Genomic DNA, 24,800 nt, shown 5'->3' with positions numbered 1-24,800 from the left:
TATATTTTTTATGTTTAGATCCGTAAATAACTCCCATTCTATAATTTCCTTCTATTATATCGAGCCCTAGCATCCAATCTAACCACCCCGTTCAAATATTGACTAAGAGAAAATTGGATATATTGGTCACTTTTTTCTATTTCTTTATACATATATACATGTGTATAAAGCATTTCTGTTGTCCCACCTACACCCAGAGCCAATCCCCTAGTGATCCTGCCACCACACCGCAGAACAGGAGCCCGTGTGGAACCTTGGATTTCTAGCATAACAGCGTTATTTTCCTAGGTTTGCTATCATAAATTCCTAAAATATAAGCCAAAAAAGATTACATACCCCAGATTGTTATTATCTCATTCCTCCTCCTCCCCCATGATGTGCATGTTTTTCTAATATGGCAAGCCTGTTATAAAGGGACTCTCTCGAAATTATTATTTGATCAATGTAATAGTTATAAGAGACTTATTTTACTAAATCTATCTTCAAATAAAAAGTAATTAATTATATCATCCATTGTTTGATACTATGACAAAAAGTAATTGTTAATAATGGTTTTATAATGATATCATCTGCCCATATTTCTATTTAATAAATTTTCTAGTTAGTCTAGTTAGTATAAAGATTTGAATCTTGAAAGACATTATTTTACTTAGATAAGTAGTGCAAATCATGAATAACGATCATAATTTTTGCGATACGATGACTGCTTTAATAAAATCATGATTCGATAACGATCGTAAATTGTATTTCTATTATTTTTTTTGCTTAGCAGCTGCTGTGTGAAGTAACAGCAATGAAGATTCCACATGGTAAAATCTAATAGGTTAGTGGGCAAAGCCAGCTCAATGCAATTCATCTGCAATCCATGGTGAACCCCATGCCATCTAAGGTTGGGTATCATGGTAGATTATATCATGGTATCATGGTTAGCTAAATACAATGTCTCACCGACCATCACATGAACTATTGCACAAAATAATACATCCATGGTTCAAGAAAGATAGGACCATAGAAAAGGTGCCATTTGTTAAATCTTTCGACAAACACGTATAAATAAAATAAGAAAAAGGCATCTGCTGCTATGTGTTTTGGATTCAAAATAAATAGCTTACAAGTTGTATGTTACATGCATCCACCAAATCATATGATAATGGTGCATCCAATTCACATTCAATAAATGCAGAATATAAGTTGGAAATCTTCTCTTCTTTTTTGTATAGGTTTAAATGTACAAGATGAAATACAGCCTAGTGGGATTATCGATGCTTTGATTCGTCCCAACTGTCACATGCATATAATATGGATTTTTGTTTTTTTCTGTTTCATGCATATACTATGGATCTGTTTCATGCATACTGTGGAATGTGGATGCATTATGCATTACTTGCCCTTATGCATATTAGATCTTGATTCGTAATATCTTGGATTGGTGCACTTACCCTTATGAGAAATGATAAGATCAACTTTAGGCTCCTATGAAACTACATATGTGTATGGGAATAGATCAACTCGTGATAGTAGATGTTTGCCAATATTGATTCAATTAGTATCTTCTGACCTGGATTTCAAAACTGGGATCCAAGGAACCTTCAAAATGGACTAAATTGTAAGGTAGGTTTCTTAACAAGCTATGGTTTTGTTTTGAGAATGATTACAACGCATTATTTTTGTATTTTGAATGTCAGGCAATATATTGTGAGGTTATAGTAAGTGTCACATGCTTTTTTTCATGCAATTTATATGTAGTCCATCCTTCTAATAGTGTTTATCTTTCTTATATGAACTGCAGTTCAATCGGTATTCTAATAGAATGGACAAAAGTTGGATAAATAAGTTGAGATCCAGTGCCGAATATTTGGATGGAGTTCAGAATTTCATTAAGTTTGCTTTTGAGAAATCTAATATGAACGGAAAAATTTTATGTCCATGTCAAAAATGTGTAAACGGTTCTGCTCTTGATCCAAAAATTGTTGAAGAATATTTGGTATGGAATGGTTTTCTAAAGGGTTATACTGAATGGGTACTCCATGGAGAGTTCATACCGTCATGTAACCAACCCTATCTAGAAGACACCTTCAATTTTGGATGTAGTGACACGGAACAAAATTCTGTAGAAGAAGATGATATAAGGGGCCTACTTAGAGATGCTCTTGGATATAATATCAGAACTGTAGGAGAAAATGAGCGTGCAGTTATTGATCAGTCCATGCATGTTGAGGAATCTATACATGCTGATGACACAGCTCATTATGATAACTTGGTGAAAGATTGTGATCAAGAACTGTATCTGGGTTGTAAGAATTTTACGAAGATTTCTTTTCTTCTGCATTTATTACATTTGAAATATTTGAATGGGTGGTCCAGCAAGTCTTTTACCATGCTTCTTCAATTATTAAAGGATGCATTTCCGGAAGGTGTTACTTTGCCATCATCTTCATATGAAGCCAAAAAACTAATAAAAGAGTTGGACCTTGGATACGAGAAGATACATAGTTGTCCGAATGACTGCATTTTATATCGTGGTGAAAATAGCAACCAAGAGTCATGCCGAATATGTGGAACTTCACGATGGGTAAAACCTAAAGAAGATGAGAATGATTCATTGACTGAAGTGGATGCTGCACTGACTAAGAAAAAACCGGCTAAAATTTTGACGTATTTTCCTCTTATACCAAGATTAAAAAGGATGTTTGCATCATCGAAGACAGCTTCCTCGATGAGATGGCATGACGAAGGTCGTATAAAGGATGGAATGTTACGACACCCAGCGGATAGTCCTGCATGGAAAGCATTTGATGATAGGCATCCCGAATTTGCTTCTGATATTCGCAGTGTTAGGCTAAGTTTAGCTACTGATGGATTTAATCCATTTCGAACGATGAACTCAACATACAGCACTTGGCCGGTTGTTTTAATTCCATATAATTTGCCACCATGGATGTGTATGAAACAGTCTTCAGTAATTCTGTCAATGGTTATTCCAGGTGACAAGGGCTCAGGTAATGATATTGATGTTTTTCTACAGCCTCTAATAGAGGAATTGAAACAAATATGGGAGGGTATTGATGCATTTGATGCTTTCGCTGGCCAAAATTTCAAATTGCGTGCAGCTCTTATGTGGACTATCAATGATTTTCCTGCATATGCTAATTTATCTGGTTGGAGCACTAAGAAGCGTATTGCATGTCCTTCTTGTGGAGATTCAACCCATTCATATTGGTTAAAACATGGAGGAAAGTTCTGTTATATGGGCCATCGTCGGTGGTTAGAAGCAAACCATCCATTTCGATTTCAGAAAGACTTATTTGATGGTACCATAGAGTTGCGATCTGCCCCTATTCCACCAACTGGAACTGAAGTCCTTAGACAAATGCATGGCACCAATTATATACCGGGTAAGGTCTCCAAATGTTCAAAGAAGAGGGGAAGGGAGCATGTTGGCAGCACAATGAATGAAGGATTAATAGCAGAGGTTGAAGAGGATGCTGACAACTTTTTTGAGAATGAAGACAACGTATATGGTCAGGAAACAATGGCAGCATCTACACAGAAACAACTATGGAAAAAAAAGAGCATTTTCTTTGATTTACCTTATTAGGAGTATAATCTTCTTCGACATAACCTTGATGTGATGCATATAGAGAAGAACATTTGTGATAACCTGATTGGAACATTGTTAAATCTTGATGGAAAGACCAAAGATAACTTGAAAGCGCGTCTTGATTTGAAAGATATGGGCATAAGACAAGAGCTTCATCCGACAGAGCTTGCCAATGATAAATTTTATACACCTCCTGCATGTTATACAATGTCTACTCAAGAGAAAGATCTTTTTCTAACAGTTCTGAAAAATATGAAGGTTCCTGATGGGTACTCATCGAATATTTCACGATGCGTAAATCTCAAAGAGCGTAAACTTTCAAATCTTAAAAGTCACGACTGTCACATTTTGATGCAAGATATCTTTCCATTGGCTTTAAGATCGTCAACACCGAAACAAATTTTCGCAATTGTTTCTCAATTGTCATCATTCTTTAAGGCATTATGTTCTAAAGTTCTTGATCCTAAAGAGCTTGATCAATTGGAGTCTAATGTTACACTTACACTATGCCATATGGAAAAGATCTTCCCTCCTGGGTTTTTTACTATTATGGTTCATCTACTCATTCACTTAGCGGCAGAGGCTAAACTTGGTGGACCGGTTCACTACCGATGGATGTATCCTATTGAGAGGTGATTTTTCTAAACTCTAATAGCCAAATTTAATAATCAGTTTGATTTTGATATTTATTTTAAAAATTTATTGTTGAAGGTTTCTTATGCGCTTAAAAGATTATGTACATAATCGAGCCTATCCCGAGGGATCGATTGCTGAAGGATATATTGCTGAGGAGTGTTTGACATTTTGTTCGAGATATCTTGAAGGTGTTGAAACGGTTTTCAATCGACCTCAAAGGAATTGTGATTTCATAGAGAATGCAGATGTTTACAAGTTCTCATCTGGTGGAAGAGTTTTGGGAAAAGTTGAAAGTGTTGTTCTTGACCAGAAATCGTTGGCACAGGCACATCGCTATGTCTTACTTCATAGTGATATAATATCCACGTCTCGCAGGTTAGTACGGTTAATGAAAATCTAAATTTACTGTCATGTCAGGAGAATGTAATATTGATACTCAATTAAAGATTTTCTGATCGTGCAGAGAATTTTTAATGGCTCAGCGAAGTCTCAACCATAACATTCGTCCTACACCAAGGATTGAGCAACGATGGTTGGTTGAGTTATTTCCAGAATGGCTTTTCAAACAGGTTAGATGTCTAATATATTAAGTTTTTTTTAATTTTTATAGAGAGAAATTAATCATTACTTCTATAATTCTTTTTAGGTACCAATGATGATGGAGAGGAATTGTTTCGAGGAGTTAATAGTCATTGCTCGAGGTCCGAATAATATTGTCAACAGATATGGTGGGTTCATTAAAAATGGTTTTAAATTTCATACTAAAGAGCGTGAGAAATTTAGAAAAACCCAAAATAGTGGGGTTATGGTTGAGGCGGATGGAAAAAATTATTATGGTGCTCTAACAGATATTTATGAGCTGGATTATTATGGAAAGTTTAAGGTAGTATTATTTCGATGTGATTGGGTGGATATAAACTCACCTAGAGGTTTGAGGCAAGACATAAATGGATTCGCACTTGTAAATTTTTCAAGGTTGATACATACTGGTGTGTTATTGAAAGATGATCCATTTGTTTTTTCATCTCAAGCTCGACAAGTATTTTTTGTGCAAGACTTAAAAGATAAAAATTGGTCTCTCGTTATTAAGACGAAACCTAGGGACTTGTATGATATGGGAAAAAGGTTGGAAGAGGAGGACGATGATACTTATACTCAGTGTATGCCTTATAATGTTGTGCCAACTGATGAAGTAAATGCGCCAATGAGTTTGATTAGGATGGATGTTGAATGAGAATGTAGTTTCATAATGGTAAGTAAAATTTATGAAGCATACGTTGAATGAGTTATTATATTCTCTTTTATTAGCCCTTTATTTAGTATAAATTTATCAGTTAACCAAATATTGATTCTTTTTTATGCATACCAGGTAACAATATGCCCCGAGGGAGACGATTTAGAGATGTGGAGTTCCAGCATTCTCAGGTGGGATCTACTTCTGAGCAGTCCCTGCAGTCCCAGCAGCCATATGAGCACCAGCAGCACGAGTCAGGATCTCAGCGCGAGCCTCCTGCTGATTGTCCGGAGGATGAGCTCTGGATCCAGGGTAATTCGATTTAAAGTTCATATTTTATGTTCATATTTGTCTTCAACTTTTTAAGACATTTTATTTAATTTGAATAGATGGACAAGGGACAGTGAGGACGAGATGGGGACCCACTCAAGCAAAGGATGTGTGGAAGCTTCCTCCGGGTGAGAAGATCATCATCCGATGCAACGAATTGGGGCAGCCCATCAATAGAGCTGGAAGTCTTCTATCAAGCTTTTTAGGATCGGTTGCACGCAAGGGTCAGCTGTGTCCGCTCAACTATACGAAGTGGAATGACATGCTTCCTTCGTATAAGGTTGAGCTTCTTAGACTCATACAGGTAATGAATTGAATTTGTTCTTTTTAATTTGACACCTCCTGCATGTTAATTTGCTTACTACCATGATTTTACTTTTGAGGTTTAATATTATTACAACATTCTGTATCTTGTTGTAGGGTAAGTTTGTACTCCCTCCAGAGAGCCATGATTGGGTGCTAAAGTCCCTCAACCGCAAATGGAAAGAATATAAAGCAAAATTGAAGACGGACTTCAAGCGTGAGGGTATGACAGAGGAGGAGGTTGCTCGTGTGACTCCTCCTGATGTATACCCTCAGCAGTGGAGGGAGCTTGTTCACTACTGGTTTTCTGAAAAAGGACAGGTCACGTATATTGTTTCAATATCTTATATTATCTTTATTATTAATATAGCTTGCAAATATATACATTGAATAATATTATACTGTGTGCTTTTATTTTGGCAGACATATTCTAATATTGGTAGAGCTGCACGAGCATCTCAAGTAGTTCCTCATACTTCAGGCTCGAAGAATTATGCGAGACGTAGAAATGAATTCGTAAGTTTGTTTGAAACTATTTGAAACTCTACTAACATATAGCACGTATCATGATATATAGTTTGGCAATATACTTTCCGTATGTGTAGATAGTAGAGCATGGAAGGGAGCCTGGTGAGGTAGAGTTTTATAAGATGACCCACACTCACCGAGATGGCAGCTTTGTCCGGGACGAGTCGAGAGATATAGTTGTATGTATTCATTTTTTATTTGATCATAATTTTTTTATTAATTTTACTTCCTTTAAATTATTAATGTGACTGTTTATTTTTTTGAGAGAGATATAGGAAAGAGCTACAAATCTCATTTCAGAGCGCGTCGGGGAGTCATCATCATCCGACGCGGCCAGTCGCGTCGAGGCTCAGGTCTATGCAGAATTGATGGGCCCAGAATGTTATGGTCGCATGAAGGGTTACGGTATCGGAGTTACCCCCACTCAGCTGTCTGCAGTGAGCCGATATACCCAAGATGCCAGACAAGGTACTAGCACTGCAGAGGTTTGTAGTTTGAAGACAGAGATGGCACAGATAAAGCAGTCATATGAGACAAGGATAGAGGAGATGAGGCAGAGTCATATGACTGATATGGCGGAGTTGAAGCAGAGCCAAGAGTTGAAGATACAATCTTTGCAGGATCAGCTTGACCATATTTCATCTTTTTTGCAGAGATTTGCACCTCCGGTACATAACTAAATATATTTGAATATTTTATATAATTATAATGTATTCTTGTATGAGCGTGATGACTTTCGTATTTTTAGTTTCTAAAGTATTTTTTTCTTGTAGGTTGCTGATACTTCATCTACTCGTAGAGATGATGATGCCGTCGACTCTTGATACATCGTAGATTGTGTACTTACGAATTTGAGATGAATGTTTTTAGATTGTTTTAAATTTTTTTTTTTGATACTTACCTCAATTTCCAAAATACGATTATGCCAGAACTTTGATAAGTATAGATCTTGGAAAGGACTTTAATTAGTATGTTCTATGTTGACTTGACAGGAACATGGTTTCCAAAATCTTATGTATAACAATTAGTTTGTAGAGTTTGATCGGTTTAAGATAGATAATGCAGATTCGGTCAACCTCAGCCAAAGGAAGAAACACTATCTAGACACTCCACTCCATTTTAGGTCCTAACGGGCTCCAGGGCCAATAGACCGGTCCCATTACTGGTATAATGGTATAACCCTTGCACTATTGACAAGTCTTCTCGCTCTTTTCTCTGCAAATTAGTGACTGACATGGATCATTTGCTGCTACTTGGTACAGGTCCAGCATCCCAGTAATGCTGAGTTAATCCATAGTGGATTTGCAGGGTGAGAATTTTTAACACGTATTACTATTGCTTGATCAATTGAAGTATTGAATTGGCATCATCCAGCTAAAAAACATGCATTTGTTAGTTATAGAAATTTAAGTTGTATGCCATATTTTAGGTGGTTAATTTTGTTTAATTTGCTTTATGATCACTTTGCAAACTGGCATTTTCTGATTGCAATACAACTTTCTTATATGGTTTACATGGTACTGTTGTGGTAAATGAAGGTGATTCATGTAATGATCGAGGTTAGTGTATGTGCCAGTCTGTATTCAATCTTTGATTTGTAAACCTACTTCACTGATTGACTTCAGTTTTCTAGATGGCCTTTGACATGTGCTCGATGTTTCCTGTGTTCCACCTAGTGTAGGTTCTGAGAGGCCTTTGCTTCCTTTTGACAAGGTAGAGGAGCAGGAAGACAGGAAGAAGGATGAGGCTAAGCCTGTCTCCTATTCATATTCCTTCTTCCACCTCATTTTCTCCCTTGCCAGCATGTACTCGGCTATGCTTCTTACTGGCTGGTCCACGTCCGTTGGTGAAAGTGGTAAGCTTGTTGATGTTGGGTGGCCCTCTGTGTGGGTCAGGATTGTGACTGGGTGGGCCACAGCAGCTCTCTACATCTGGTCTCTAATTGCTCCCATTCTCTTCCCAGATAGGGAGTTCTGACTCCCAAGTATGTAAAAGGATGCAATAATTATTTGGGACCCAAGTCCAGTATCATTGAGTCTGTACATGTCTCTGTACACAGCTCTCGATGCTGCATTTGTGGAGGAATCTGTATTATAGATGCAGGCTAAACTTATGTGTGATTCAAGAATGATAGAGATGTTGCTATAATGTTTGGAATTGTAACCATGGTGCTTCATAATTGAACAGTAAGATGGTCATCCTTTCTTGTGCATGATTCACTGGCAACATGCAAATATTTGCTGGGTAAACTTTGATTTCATTCTCTGAAACTTTAGATAATGGGAACAATTTGTATTGGGTAATCCTACTGTTTGCTCGGCCGGAAGGAAGGTATGCTTTCTTCTGCTTTACATGTTGGACTGGGAGCCGCAGTTATTGAAAATATTGGGCAGGCTTTTGGTACTAAAAAAACAGCGGCGGTTGTTGCAGTATGATCGGGTATAGATCTTAGAAAGGACTTTAATTAGTATGTTCTATGTTGACTTGACAGGAACATGGTTTCAGGACAGGCAGTCCGGCTGGACGACTTGACTCCCACGATCTAGATGAGGTAACTGGAATACATCTTCTTCATGAAAGTAAACTGTAGATTTTGCTTTTCTTCCTCTTGTTCTTCTTCGATGGTTAGCAGGGCTACTTGTCATACGTGAGAAACCTGATAGATCATTCTTGTGGTTCTATTTTGCTGGCCAGCAATCTTGATCGTTTGCATTTTACTTGATTGTGTGCTTTTGCTAATTTTTGTTCTGTATTCTTTCAATTCTTGCAGTCTTTGGAGCTGTGGAATGTGATAGAGAACCAAACCATGACGGTCCAGGCACACGAAGGTCTTATTGCAGCATCGGCACAGTCACAAGCCACAGGAATGGTGGCCTCTGCTAGCCATGACAAGTCTGTTAAGCTGTGGAAGTAAGCATGGGGGGTGTTGCAGTGGAAGTAAGCTGTGGAAGTAAGCCACAGGAATTTTTGGAAGCTACTTTGATGGTTTATTTATTCGTAGACTAAATGTTTTGTGTCATCTGTACTGAACTTCTTGTTCTATCTTACTAATCCCAGTGGTGTAGAAATGCATACCTTGTTATAATTAGTGTTGGAAGCAGTGGAACAGAGCTACTGCTGCACTGATTGTTGGTAAATCTTAGTTTTTAAGGTAACACGTGCTTGCTTTTCCATGTCTAGCCTCCATGATGGATGTGCTTCTTGGCAAACTATGTCTCTTCAACCAAATGATACTTTTTTGTACCAAAAAAAAAAAAAAAACCAAGTGATACGTTTGTCTCGCGCCGGACAAACTGATCTTATGTAGTGTACTCTCAGCACTCTGGCTTTATAGAAACGTTTGGGACAGATGAGCTGTATTCTTGTTTTTTGCAGGTAGCCTAAATCTGGAGGTAATTAGTCTTTTCAGTAACAATTCTACCTATGTGATTAATCTTGCTTCAATTACTATTTGTTCAGAGAACAGAATAGAAATCAGGGTGACAAGGCCTTGAGGGTGGAAACCAGAGTTCTGGTCAGCGGCCAAGGTATATCCGAAGACTTAACAAATTATGGGTTTTACTCATCAGGATGATGGACCATTCAGGATTACAATTAAGTAATCTAATATAAAAAGGGGTGGCTTATTAGATAAGGTGGGTTTGGAAAGGATCAGATATATGCCATCCTATCCTATTTATGTGTGCGCAGAAGATGTTTTAATATTTCAAATTTGTGATATCCAGGCCATACTGTAGTATTTCTATTATTGCAAAATTTCAATAAAAGGAAGAAATAATCTCCTATGGTTCGTTGGCTGGTTGTTTGAAATCAATAAAAGTGGAGGTGTCTGCGAGAGTGAACCGCGGAGGATGCAAGCATGTGAAAGGGTAATTTTGGTGGGTAGGGCGGTATTGGACAGTGGATCAAGGTCTTAGTTCGCAACCCATAGGTTTGATGTTTAACGACGCTTTATTGCGTCGCTCAAGTAGCATAAACCGACGCTTTTAAGCGTCGGCATAGTCCAACACAAAATACGGTGGGAAGCGTCAGTTCAAGTACGCCGACGCTTTTAAGCGTCGGGTTTGTATAAAATGAACGACGCTTAAAAGCGTCGGCATAGAGCGACGACGCTTTTTTAACGCGTCGGGTTAAACCCGACCCACGCCCACCTGCCCGACGTCTGACCCACGCTTTGCGATGCGTGGGCTGGGAATTCGCCGACGCTTAAAAGCGTCGGGAGAGACCAAAAAAAGTGCCGGGAGATATCCTTTCTTTTGTAGTGTTAGAAACCCATTTAATTATTGTTTAAAAACTAAATATTTTGAATTAGGCCCTCATGTATATTAATTATTAAATTGTTAAATTTTGAACATTTCTTGCTGCCATATATGCTTTGAATTTTGTGATTAACATTTTTTGTTTAAATCACATGTGTTTTTTATTATGATTATAGCATGTTTAATGGTTATGATTTTGTCACATAACTATTATTTTGTGATTAAAATTTGTTGGGCATAAAGACTATCCTTATTTTTTCATTAAGAGAATATTTTGAAATTGAAGTGCGTGGTAGCCACCAAAGTGGCACATTCACTGATATTTATCTGATTTTCTCAAAAAAAAAGGGTAGCATTGCATTTTTCTAGATTATTGCATGCAATATCTTGCCCGAAGGTGTTATTGTGTATGATGATTTAGAAAAAAAATGACATGAAGTGATTAACGGGATTGCATTAGCCTAGAATCATTCTTCTGCACAAAGACGATGGTGTTTCGAAAGCTGATGTGACTTTGTTAATTGGCTTCATGATATGTCTTAAGAGTACCTTATAGTGTGTTGTATTGTTAGCCCAAAGATGACTTTACAATGATGCACCAAGGCTCTTACCGTAATTAGACTTATATGTTTTTCAAGTTGATTACGGACTATCTAATTAATAGCCCAAGTTGATTAGATAGATATGTTATCATCCATTGATTGCATGCATCATATTTGGATGATATTAAATAAAATATGTTGTTTCTGTAGTTTTGAATGCCTCTTCCCTATCAAGCCAAATGTCTGCCGTTGAAACCTTGACTGGAAATAATTATGTGAGATGGAAACGAGGCATAGAAATAGCACTGGGTTTTCTTGGGTTTAGATTGTGCTTTAGAGGAGCAGCACCGAGCTACGACCTCTCTGATGCACTAATAATTTCAGCACCTCTTCACTAATCTGCAGATCCTCTCAAGTCATGAGCTAGGCTTCGATTTCAATTTTGATAGTCAAGTAATGGTTTAAGTTTTATGTAGGCAAACAGATAGATCCCAAGCTCATCTACTAGGTTTTATTGGGGAATTCTGAAAGTGTCGATAAGCATTAGGCTTTTCTAGGCAGAAGTTAATGAGGGTTTTCAAGTTAAAAAAAATGATGATGGGTTTCTGGAATCAAACAACAGTTGAACTGATATGGAAAATAAACCGCCCGCTGATCACGGATCCATACTTAGCAGCAATGGATGGAGTGATGTGAGCAACAGACCAACTTGCTGATCAAAAATCTGCACTTAGTAGTAGACTGGTCACGGTTAGTAAGCTGAGGGCTCTATAAGAGCTGAGACAGCATGTTTATAGACAATTAAGAGATTGATTTGAGCATCGGAAAGGGACTATAGGGGCTGCTTCAAGAGCAGACCGAGCCAGTATAATCAAATCTGAGCTAAGTTGAACCAGAAACCCTTATTCAGGCTGGTGGCTTCTTCTATAGTTGAGGCTATATGCATGTAGAACTTGAAGCAAATTTAGGCTGGTTGGGTGCAGAAAAAGGAAAAAGAATAGAAAATATTTTGAAGAAAGAAGACTTGCTCCAGACTCCCCATCTTGGTCAAGCCTTTTACTGAAACAATAAAGCCCCTAAGTTGGTTCAAACTTGAAATTAATTTTTAAGGAATCAAAACATTAGAGAAAGTAATATGTGACCTTTTCATAACCAATACAAAGATCAACTCATCTCAACATTTTTGTCAAGATTCATCCAACATCTTTAATATGTCCTGAAATCATAGAAGACTCCATGAGGACTGATGTGGGGTCGGAACCCCGACACCAGCCCACACACCGGCCGAGCAGGAAAAGCATCTGCGTCCCTCCCGAGGTATTGTCCGCTCTGGGATTGCCGCTTCGGGTCTGCGGGAGGTCGCCCAGGGAGGTCGCCCAGGGCCGGAGCCCAATGACAGTCCCAATGACAGTCCCGAGCCCTGACGGCGCGGGGGTCCGCGGAGGTTGCCCCCTACCCTCACGGTTTTGTCCTATAAAAGGCGCCTCGTGAGGAAAGGTTTTAGGCCTCCTCATTATAAGGCACAGACCTTTCCGCTGATTAGCCGATGTGGGACTAAACTGGGAACCCCATCCCACAACACAGCCCCCCAGTGGGAAGGTCTGTGCGTGGCCGGGGCCCTTCCTCTAGCGCCATCTGATGTGGGGTCGGAACCCCGACACCAGCCCACACACCGGCCGAGCAGGGAAAGTATCTGCGTCCCTCCCGAGGTATTGTCCGCTCTGGGATTGCCGCTTCGGGTCTGCGGGAGGTCGCCCAGGGCCGGAGCCCAATGACAGTCCCATTGACAGTCCCGAGCCCTGACGGCGTGGGGGTCCGCGGAGGTTGCCCCCTACCCTCACGGTTTTGTCCTATAAAAGGCGCCTCGTGAGGAAAGGTTTTAGGCCTCCTCATTATAAGGCACAGACCTTTCCGCTGATTAGCCGATGTGGGACTAAACTGGGAACCCCATCCCACAACAAGGACTACTACAGCTAATTGATATGTCCTAAATATGTGGCGGACTCCACAAGTCTTACTACAGTTTATTGGCATGCCCTATCTCCTTTGGCAACCATGACATTCAATATGAACCTGCTAGCATGGTCGTTTTATGGTCCAATTTCATGATATAGTCACCTGCAATAAGGCCTGTACTATACCTACTATTAATGGCAAAATGCAATTTCCCCAATTGCTTGGAACGAAAGATCTGGTCATCGAGCCTCTGTTGGTTTTGATGCAACTGACATATTTTAAGCCATCAATAAACATCCATTTTCTGTGTTGTGGCATAAGCATTTATGGCACATTTCAAAGGAGCGAATGGAAAGATTGATGAAAGCTGACATTCTGCCCTCTCTGAATTTTTCAGATATTTACACTTACATAGATTGTATTAGAAAAAAACTGACTGAAACTATAAGGAAGATATCCACTAGGAGCGATGGTTCTTTTGGATCTTATTCACATCGATATTAGTGGACCGTTACTTTCTACTATATGTGGGAACAAATACTTCATAACCTTCATTGATGATTTCTCGCATTATAGTTATGTTTACTTGAGTAATGATAAATCTCTCGCTCTTGAGAAATTTAAAATATTTAAAATGGAAATAGAAAAACAATGTGGGAAGTGTATTAAAATTGTAAAATCTGGCCGTTGTGGTGAATACTATGGTAAGTATGATGAGTTCGGTCAGACCATGGATGATTTTGCGAGATTTTTACAAGAATGTGGGATAGTTTCTTAATACATAATGCCAGGAATAGCTGAGCAAAATGGTATTTCTGAAAAGTATGATCGGACTCTGAAGGATAAGGTTAGCAGTATGATTAGTAAAACAAATTTGCCAGAATTCTTATGGGGTGAAGTATTAAAATCTGTCGTATATATTTTGAAAAAGGTTCCTAGTAAAGCTGTTGAAAAAACTTTTTTTGAATTGTAGACAAGACTATGAACCCAATTTAGCCCATTTTAAAGTTTGGGGCTGCCCAGTTGAGGTTAGGATTTATAATCCTACTGAAAAGAAATTAGACCCCAAATCTACACCAGAATTTATAGATCAAAGGGCTATAAGTTCTATAGTCCTAATCATGACACCAGAATTATTGAGTCCATTATGAAAAAATTTCTTTCTTGTACTTGGTACTAGTGGGAGTTCTGTATTAAGGAAAACTTTTACAGAACCGAGTCAAGTTGTGGTTTCAATTTTTGTTGTACAAGAAAGAATTATTTTTCAACTGATTGCCACAGTTCATGAAGAACGTGGGCATCAAGAAGAGCCTCACGTTCCTCCTCCAATAGTGGTTGAGTTAGTTTTTTGAACCACAAGTTAGGAGACCACAAAAAGAAAGAATGTCTGCCCTGCCTAATGACTATATTTTCTATTTACTAGCGAGTGATTTTAATATTGGGCGTAACATTGATCCCGTCCCTTTTAAAGAAGCATTAACAAGACCTGACTCAGATAAATAGCTGAATGCTATAGAAGATGAAATGTTTTCTATGAAGAGAAATAGAGTTTGGAAACTTGTTGAGCTTCTACCACATGTTAACACCATAGGTTGCAAATGGGTTTACAAATCCAAGTTAGACTTAAAAGGAAAATTTGGTGTGTAAGTTGAACAAATCTATATATGGGCTCAAGCAAACATCCCAACAATGATATTTGAAATTTGATTAAGTTGTGACTTCTCTTGGTTTTGTTGAAAATACAGTGGACCAATGCATTTATCTCAAGATCAGTGGGAGAAAATTCATTTTTCTTGTTTTGTATGTGGATGATATTTTACTTGCTAGTAGTGACTTAGGGTTACTTCATGAGACAAGGAAAATATCATTACTAATTTTGAAATGAAAGATCTTGGGGAAGCTTCTTTTGCACAGCGTGATAGAGATCATGGCTTGTTGGGACTTTCGCAAAAGACATACATATGACGCATTCTAGAAAGGTTCAATATGCAAAACTGTGCACCTGGTGATGTACCTATAGTAAAAAAGGGGATAAGTTTAGCAAAGCCCAGTGTCCAAGAAATGAACTTGAAAGAGAATATTTGAAAAACATACCCTATGCAAGACTGTAGGGAGCCTGATGTATGCTCAAGTTTGCACTAGAGCAGACATAACCTATGCAGTGAGTGTCCTTAGTAGATTTTAATCGAATCCAGGACAAGAGCATTAGAAAACAGCTAAGAAAGTTTTGAGATTATTGAAAACGACTGAAGGTTATATGCCTATCTTTCAGCATACAGATCATCTTGAGGTGGTAGGCTACTCAGATTCTGATTTTGTAGGATGTCAAGATAATCTGAAGTCAACTTCAGGTTATATTTTTATGATGGCTGATGGTGCTATTTCTTGGAAAAGTATTAAGCAAACTCTAGTGGCTTCTTCTACCATGCAGGCTGAATTTGTGGCATGTTATGGAGCTACAGTCCAAGCCATTTGGTTGAGGAATTTTATTTCAGGACTGAAAGTTGTTGATTCCATCTCGAGACCAATTACCATCTATTGTGATAATAGTGTAGCAGTATTCTTTTCAAAGAATAACAAGAGTTCATGTGGCTCTAAGCATATAGACATCAAGTACTTGGTGGTCAGAGATAAAGTTAAAGAATGGCAGACAAAAATAGAGCATATAAATACAAAAACAATAATTGCAGACCCATTGACTAAGGGACTCGCAACGAAAGTCTTTAAGACACATATTGCTAATATGGGCATTGTGGAAACCTTTGATATTTTTGATTAGTGGGAGTTATTTATGTAAAAGAACTATATTTTGGCTTGATCCTTTTTACAGGGTATGTAGGCAACCCATATGCTTCGGGTACAACCTCTTCCAATTATAAAAATATTTATCTTCCTATTTATAATTATGTATTTTGTGCACAGAAATTATAATTATGTTTGAGCATGCATTTCACATAAGTCTTTTATTATGATATCATTTTGATCTCAAGATATAATGCATAAAGACATGATGTGAGTCTCTTTTGAGACATGTGGCTTCTTTTGAAGCATTTACGAGGACCGATATGAATTAGCACACCTTTGATCACATTTTGGTGCTAAGTTCATACTGCATACTACCACATTGGTTGGAGGATGGGGATCCATGTCGATAAGGATGTTAGCATTTGTAGCTGTGGAATGGTCTTACATCGATTAAATGGTGTAACGACTTCCATGCTCAATGTTGATGTTCTTGTTGGACCGGATCATGTATCCAAGGTGATTATCATTTGAGCTATATATGTGGCCACTTTTGTAGTCTAACCCGAGAGTCGTTTTCAAAACAAAGTTTTTAAATTAATATGACAATCCGTGTTCGCCCAAGTGGGAGAATGTTAGAATAATTTCAAAATATGGGCTTACACTGATTGCGTATTTTTGTTTTATAAAACGGGTTAGACGTATGGCTCAGAATGGTACTATGGTTAAGCCCAATATGATGTGGTCATTTTGTTTTATGGGCTTTGGTGCACCTTGGATGTATAGGATTGAGTCCTATTTATTGTGATACTTTTGGTATGTAGGCCAGAAAATCCAATTAGGGTTTTGGAGCCTTTAATGGGAAGGCTCCTCTATGTTTCCTATATATAGGCTAGGTCCCCCTCTCCTCTCCATATGGTTGATAGCTTGCCCCATTGATGGCTATCTTTTGTGAGGAGCAAGGAAGGGAAGATCCAGCCGCTATTATTCCAGGTGATTAAAGAACGTATTCAATATGTCTTTCGCAGGTATATCTCTCAAACTTGAATACGGTAATTATGTGATTCTAAATTTTAGCATGTTATTTTTACAATTAACAATGTAAACATGATTTGATCAAAAAAAGTTCTTCGTTAACTAACCACTAAACCTCAAAGCCTATGGGGATACGAAGGAGAACAGCAATACTTCCCTCATCTTCCTCCATTTATTTTTGAATCATGCGCATGATGGTATAAACAAGTCAAGAATGATTCAAGATAATAACCATGAATGAATCAAGTGAAAAAAAGGATTTAAATGAGAGAATTAAAAAAATCGGACCAATGGAGACCTAAACTGGTTAAGAGAAGAAATGACTCAAAATAATAAGCAGGTGACATAAAAAAAAGGGCCTAAAGAAAAGTTTTCTAATCGAATGTCACCTAATTAGTAAACCCCAAAAATTCAATTTTTTTAAAAAAAAGGTGGGTTGGCGCAGTATATCAAGCCTTACATGAGAAAAAGTAGTTTACCATAAAAGGTAATGCAATATGGCATGCAATGCAATATCTCATCGCATGGACATGCCTAAGTGTCAATTTATGAGGGTCTTAAATCTCTCAACACATAAAAATAGGGGGGTTCTATATACACCCCCCCTATTGCTAAGGACACCCCCCAAAAACCAAAAAAAAAATACCCAAACTAACCTTTAGTGTAATTACCATATTGCCCTTGAAATTTTCTCAGTACACCCCCCCTTCCTCCTCCTCCGTTTCGTTTTGAAAAGAAAAAAAAAAACACCCCTCAAACCCCCCTTAAACCCCTCGATCCATTTACATCGTTTAGGCGATCTTTGAAGGAGATTTAAGCCCCATTCGAAGCATGGACAAGCAACTAGTGATTTGGGACGAAGAATCGGCCGCAAAGGTACGTGTTCCACCTTGTTTCGAAATTTTTTTTTTCACGGTTCGTGCTCCGTTCGGCACTGGATCGCCGAACAAAAGGCTTCTGTTCGGCTGAACAGTGCCGAACAGAAGCCTTCTGTTCGGCAACCCTCAACCGAACAGAAGCCTTCTGTTCGGCTGCACAGTGCCGAACAGAAGGCTTCTGTCCGGCACTGTGCAGCCGAACAGAAGGGTTATGTCCAGCTCTGTGCAGCCGAACAGAAGCCTTCTGTTCGGCACTGTGCAGCCGAACAGAAGGCTTCTGGTGCCAAATCGCGTGCCGTGCTGAATTTTGTGCCGAACAGATCCTCTGATTCATTAATTCTTGGTGATAAATTATTTTATATGTAGGGCTATGCTACAACCGAATCGAGTATAATTGGATCAGAATTTGTACTGGATTACACAAGCGAATTTACAACTTACGAGAAGCAATCCTAGCGAATTTATATGTATCCCTAAAATGGCGGATACATCATCCAACGTGATAGTGATCTCGCCAAATGGTATATGGAAGGTGTTCGTCTCGGGAGAAGCAATCCTAGCACGACGTCTCCTAGCTGACGCCGTAGGTCTAACTCTGGAGGGACCGGGATCCATGTCTGAAAATATAGAAATTCAATGTTAGGCTATATCAAAGAAAATAATTCAATTGCATACATAAATGATAAATGATAAAACAAGCCAAAAAAGAAACAAGTTACTTCTTGGAATCTACATGATTGGGTTTTGTGATAAGTAATTCAATGTTACTTCAATTGCATACATAAATGATAATTCAAAAGTATACGACTCGTAAACTCAAGACATAACTCAATAATAGACTTTACCTAAAACTATGCCGCAGTTCTTAGTTTTTGTTTTTAGTTTTTGTTCGTTAACTAATGTTGTGGTTTTATTATTTGATAGAGCATTTGATATGAGATAATCATTCCAAGATCAAGAATGACATCGATGAAGGTAACAAGATCATCATATTTGGATGCACCATGTTAATGCTATATGATAATGATTCTAAATTATCCCTACTTCTCAAATTACTATCTAATCTAGTAATGAAAAACTTGTCCTTGATGTTGGGTATCCAATTCACCCTAAGGATGTGATCTAGGCTAAAATTTGGGAATAAAAATAATCCTTAGTCTAGCAACAGAAAAAAAAAAAAAAAAATTTGGATTCGGCCCCATGGGGACCAAGATACATTGGGTCGGCCCCATGCAGCGGGTCGGCCCCATGGGGCCGAACCGAAGGCACTGGTTCAAAGAACCAATGCCGAACGATTTGGGGAGGCGGGGGGGGGGGGGGGGGGGGGGGGGGGGAGCTACCTCGAGGTGGTCGTGGAGGCGCCGGCGAGGTGCTCGTTGCTCGGGAGATGGCCGGGGAGGTGGTTCCGAGAGAAGCCGGCGAGGTGGTCGGAGATCGGGAGAATGCCGGCGACGAGAGGGAGAAGGGGGAACGGGGGGGTTTTGGGCGTTGGCGAGGTGCTTTGGGCGGAACAGTTCAAAGGGAGACGGAGGGGGTTTGGCCGCCGGCGAGGTGCTTGAGGCGAGGTTTTTTGGGCGGAAGGGAGAAGCCGGCGGGTGTTTTGGAGGGGAAGAGCGGGGTGGGGAGGGGGTTTGGGGGGTGTAGAGAGCAATTTAGGTGAGGGGGTGGGGAGGGTGGGGGGTAATTTAGGAATTTTTAATTTTTTAGGGGTGTCCTTAGCAAATGGGGGGGTGTAGAGAGTATTTAATTTTTTTTTAATTTTTGGGGGGTGTCCTGAGCAATAGGGGGGGTGTATATAGAACCACCCATAAAAATATAGGATATGGCATGCACTATGATCTTACGCAATCATAAGCTGCAGCATCAATAAGCTCTGCCTTTTGAGTAAATAAAGTTGAAAATAAATGGAAACTATCTGATTTCCACAACTATCTATGATTTCAAGTAGCTACATGTGATAATAGATAGAGGAACATATTTAATAGGAATTAAGATCTGGCCTCTAGATTGGCTATTTTTTTATACTTAGTTTAATCTGACTAAAAATTATATTCTATCCCCAACTGCTAATTTCGATTGCAATTTTATGTTTAACTGGGTAAACGGTGTGCAAGAAAATGACTGGTTGTGTGCAAGGATAGAAGAAAGGATAGAGTTGACCTGGCCACCAATAGATAGTGATTGACAGAATCTTTCCCATAAGAAAAAATATGTTATATAGACTATAGAGGAGATACATGGTAGGTTATCTTCTAATGTTCTGCATAGAGATTCAGTATTTGAGCATTGCAATCAAATCACAAAATATATAGTTATATAACTGATTTATAGCTTGCCAATTGCATCCTTTGAACTGGTGTCCAAGCAGTTGTGCACCTTCTATAGATCTCATCTCACTGGAGGACCACTTTTCTATTTTAGAGGAAATCAAGCAAACTTTTTCTCTATTGGAAGTACTAAGGCTTCAGATTTTGATGGCTTCTCGTTCATCTTCTTCCAAAATTACCGAACCCTTGTTAAAGATGATTTGGTAACTTTATTGGATGACTTTCACAAGCTTAAGGCGGACTTATCCGGATTCAATTTTACATATTTGATGCTTATTCTAAAGAAAGATGGCTTTCTCATCAAGGTCTTAAATTCCATGGTACAATGCTACTCTAATTTGTCCATGGAACGGGATGCGATGCCATCGCATCCTATTATGATACTTGGGATAGGAAATATTCTAAGACGTGCCGATTGAGATGGTGAAACAATGACAAAACGGTCTGTCTTGACACTCGGGATGGTACCCCATTCGGTGTCCGACTAGGATTTATGGACTTGCTTCTCGCTGTTCAGGACTTTCACCCAATAAATCTTCTTAACAATCTTTATGAGATCATCACAAAAATTTTGGCCTCTTGATTAGTAAAGTTTCTTTCATTCCTGATGGATGATTGACAATCTGCATTCGTTTGGCGTGGATCTATCATGGAAAACTTTCTAGGTGCACATGAAGTTCTTGGTTACTGCAAGAAGAATTGGGTGTAAAGGCATCTTATACAAATTGAATTTTGAAAAGGCATTTGACAAGTTTAAATGGGACTTCTTCCTTTCTCTGATGTAGGCTAGAGGATTCCCAGTAAAATGGCTCTCCTGGATTCACACTCTCCTATCTTCCTCTTTGATGGCTATTCTTGCCAATGGCATGCATGCATGGGAAGTAGATCCAAAGTAAACAAAATTTGAGACTAGGCGACATGCTATCTCCCGCCCTCTTCATTCTTGTAACCGATATGCAAGCTTCATTCCTACAGCAAGCCAGGGGTCATTGGTCTTATTGAAGAACATAAGAAGCCTATAATTTGCAGATAATATGCTACTATTTTGTGCCAGAAAAGAAGACAGTAGTTTGGCAGTTAAGATAATTCTGCTTGCTTTCGAGAGTGCATCCATCTTGAAGATTAATTTCAATAAGAGTGCATTAATATGGAGGAAGACTACCATGTTGAACTGCAAAAGGAGCAAGCACACTTTCATCTACATAGGCCTCCCACTGAGCCATAAAAAGTTAACCAAGCAATGTTGGTTGCCTCTTCTTGATAAACTCTCTTCAAGACTTGCTTTATGGAAAGAAAATCTACTATCCATATTGGAGGTAGAATTACTGGAATTAATGCGATCCTAATTGCTCTCCCGACAATTAGTGGATTCCACCATTTAGTGAACAGGAACACTGTTTGCATAAAGAAGAAAGGAGAAGGGTTGGAATTAAAAGGTATTAAGAACATGAATCTCTCCCTGCTTGCCAAGTGGGCTTGGAAACTAACCATTGGCTCTGAAGCACCTTGGTGGAGACAAATTAGTATTACCTATTATGCAAGAAGGAAACTCGGAATGTGGTTTAGAGGATCATCCTCTAAGTTTTTATCTTTATGGGGAGATATCTTCAAGGATCCTGATGCATTCTAGATTTGCATATCCTTCAAATTGAGAGACATTGAAAATATCCGGTTTTGGAAAGATATTTGGATTGGAACTGTTCTCTAGCATCTCTTTTTTTTTTTTTTTTTTTTTTGCTACAATGGATAACTCATATAAGTTTAGTCTGAATACATCCCAAAAAGTCAAAAAATAACAAGTCTCGGAGCACTCTAAGCAGCTCCCTCTCACTAATCAAGAGAACTCCCTCAAAGTGATTTGATACAAATGAAGCCACCCAATCCACTGCTCTATTAGCTTTCCTATATATATGTTTGGCACGGAAGACGATATCTCTACCTATCATGCCTCAAATATTCTAGAGCACTAGATGATGGCCATCCATGCCACCGATGTACTTTTGGATCTAGCTCTTTTTTTTTTGGTACATACTAGGAGGGGGGGAGAGGAAACCTCACCCGCATAGTAGCCCCCACTTGGCCCCCCTTCCACCAGAAAATGTTCGATGCATGCCGCAATTTTCTACATATCCTCCCCGACTCGTGGGTTTCCTCTACTGGGTTCATTACCCACGTACATATGAGTACGTCACCCCAGCGCCACCTCGGTACCGGCGGACCAGATGGTGACTCCACCGGGCAAACCAGGTGGAGGGCATCCAGTCCCCATATTTAATCGACGCCCGCGTGTTTCGAACCTGGGTCACTCCGATGGAATCTTAGCCCCGTTCCAACCATGCTACCACCTTGGTGGCTTGGATCTAGCTCTAGCATCTCTATTTAAGGAGCTATATCACATTAGCGCTGACATCAATCGAGATGGAAAATAAAAGTGTGGGACCCCCTTTCCCTATCTGAAATGGTATAGATAAATATTATGATGAAACTAGCAATGCCCATTAGACCTATTAGAAATACTGATGCCCCGGTTTGGAGGCTTACCAAGAGTGACAATTTCACTGTTGGAGTCTTATTACAAGTTCATTAACAATGGTGTAACGCTATGTCCTTCCTATCTTGCTATATGAAAGGCGGTGGCATCGGGGAAGGCAAAAGTTTTTATTTGATTAGCTCTAAAAACCAAACCATGTACAAAAGAAATACTCGCAAAAAAAGGGTGAACAATTAGTGCAAAGATGCCCCCTCGGGTGCTAGTACGGAAACTTCCACTCATATGTTCATTAGATCACTACAAAAAAAATAGTATTTCCCGGCGCTTTCCAGAGCTTTTACCGACGCTTATAAGCGTCAGTACTTTCTAATCCAACGCGTCCAAAAGCGTCACGAAACTGTCGGGCAGGTGGGCGTGGACCATTTTCGTTCCGACGCTTTTCGCCTGCGTCGGCATTACCTTACCTTTACCGACGCTTTAAAGCGTTGGCAAAGGTAACGTAATGCGACGATTTTAAGCGTCGGCAAAGGATTACCGACGCCTTTATGCGTCGGTGTGCATGTGCCGGGATAGTGTTAGTGCCGGAATTACCGACGCTTTTATGCGTCGGCATTACCTTACCTTTACCGACGCTTTAAAGCGTCGGCAAAGGCTTTACATCCGATTACCTTTCCCGACGCTTTAAAGCGTCGGCAAAGGCTTAAAATCTTTTAATGCGCCTGTGCCGGGATAGTGTTATTGCCCACGCTTTTAAGCGTCGGCAATAGAGATTTTTTAAAAAAAAAATTCATAAAAAGAAATGTGAAACCTGTATACAAATTTATAAAACAAATTTTTCCAGCACAGCAAACACACAACCTATTATTCCATCACAAAAGTCACATCACAAACAAAATTTTTTATTAAAAGCTAATCATATTATCATATTTGATTACATTGTACTTTAAAAATATTAAAAACATACATAGCAAATTTCTAAATAAACAGTCTACGAGGACTCAAGGGTCGACGGCATCATCATCTCTACGAGTAGAAGTATCAGCAACCTACAAGAAAAAAAAACTTTAGAAACTAAGAATACAAAAATCATTACGCTCGTACAAGAATATACTATAATTACATAAAATATAGATTTATGTAATTATTGATGATTACATAAATCGTTTTCCTCGGGGCATATTGTTACCTGGTATGCACAAAAAAGAATTAATATTAGTTAATTGATAAATTTATACTAAATGAATTGCTAATAAAAGAGAACACAATAATTCATTCAACCAGATAAATTAGCATATGCAGGAAAAAGACAAGCAATAATGTAGGACAAAGAGTGTGGGGACTAACCATTTCACAACTATGAAGAAGAAAGTTGCCAAGAAAAATAAATATCTAGCAACTAATAATCCTGTATCAAGTCTGATGGCAAAATCAGATAGTTATTAACCATGCAGCGAAATAAGGGCAGCTTTGGTTTAAAAGTGAACTAGACCTTAGTCGCTTGCGTAGAAGTAGTATCAAAGGATTGTTCTACTTGCCTGTAAAGGAGAAGCATAAGAAGCTTGTAAACGAGAGTAGATTTATGCAAAATTTACATTGCAGAGAAAAGTAGGGAGAAATTGGGAAAAGAATCAGATAATCACAATGAATGGCAAAAATTATATAAAAATTGGATAGGATAAAATTATTACACTACCTTTCCCATAGACAAGAGATGAATATGCGTTCTTTCTAGACATTACTGAACCTGAAGCACTGCATGATCAATTACATGACTGGAGCTAGCAGTGCAATCAGCATTGTTTTGGCATACAATGGACAATGTGATTATGCAATTCTGAAGTAAAAGCTATATCACAAGAGATTTATCAGAACAATTTAAAGAATTTACGTAATTTAGAATTGAAAATAATTTAAAGAAGCATCAATATAAGCATTTAC

At 38.7% G+C, this 24,800-nt stretch overlaps 1 long non-coding RNA gene across 1 annotated transcript; it reads left to right on the top strand.

Moving 5' to 3' along the window:
* Window positions 1-9,096: 9,096 nt before the first annotated feature.
* LOC120104495 lies at window positions 9,097-9,461 on the top strand. The gene is made up of 2 exons (XR_005506885.1): window positions 9,097-9,183; window positions 9,403-9,461. It is a non-coding gene; the product is annotated as an uncharacterized LOC120104495 (long non-coding RNA).
* Window positions 9,462-24,800: the final 15,339 nt, after the last annotated feature.

Source organism: Phoenix dactylifera, unplaced genomic scaffold (assembly GCF_009389715.1).
Source record: "Phoenix dactylifera cultivar Barhee BC4 unplaced genomic scaffold, palm_55x_up_171113_PBpolish2nd_filt_p 000007F, whole genome shotgun sequence".
Lineage (NCBI taxonomy): Eukaryota > Viridiplantae > Streptophyta > Magnoliopsida > Arecales > Arecaceae > Phoenix > Phoenix dactylifera.
Note: the sequence above shows the minus strand (reverse complement) of the source record. Positions and strands in the feature narration are given on the sequence as shown.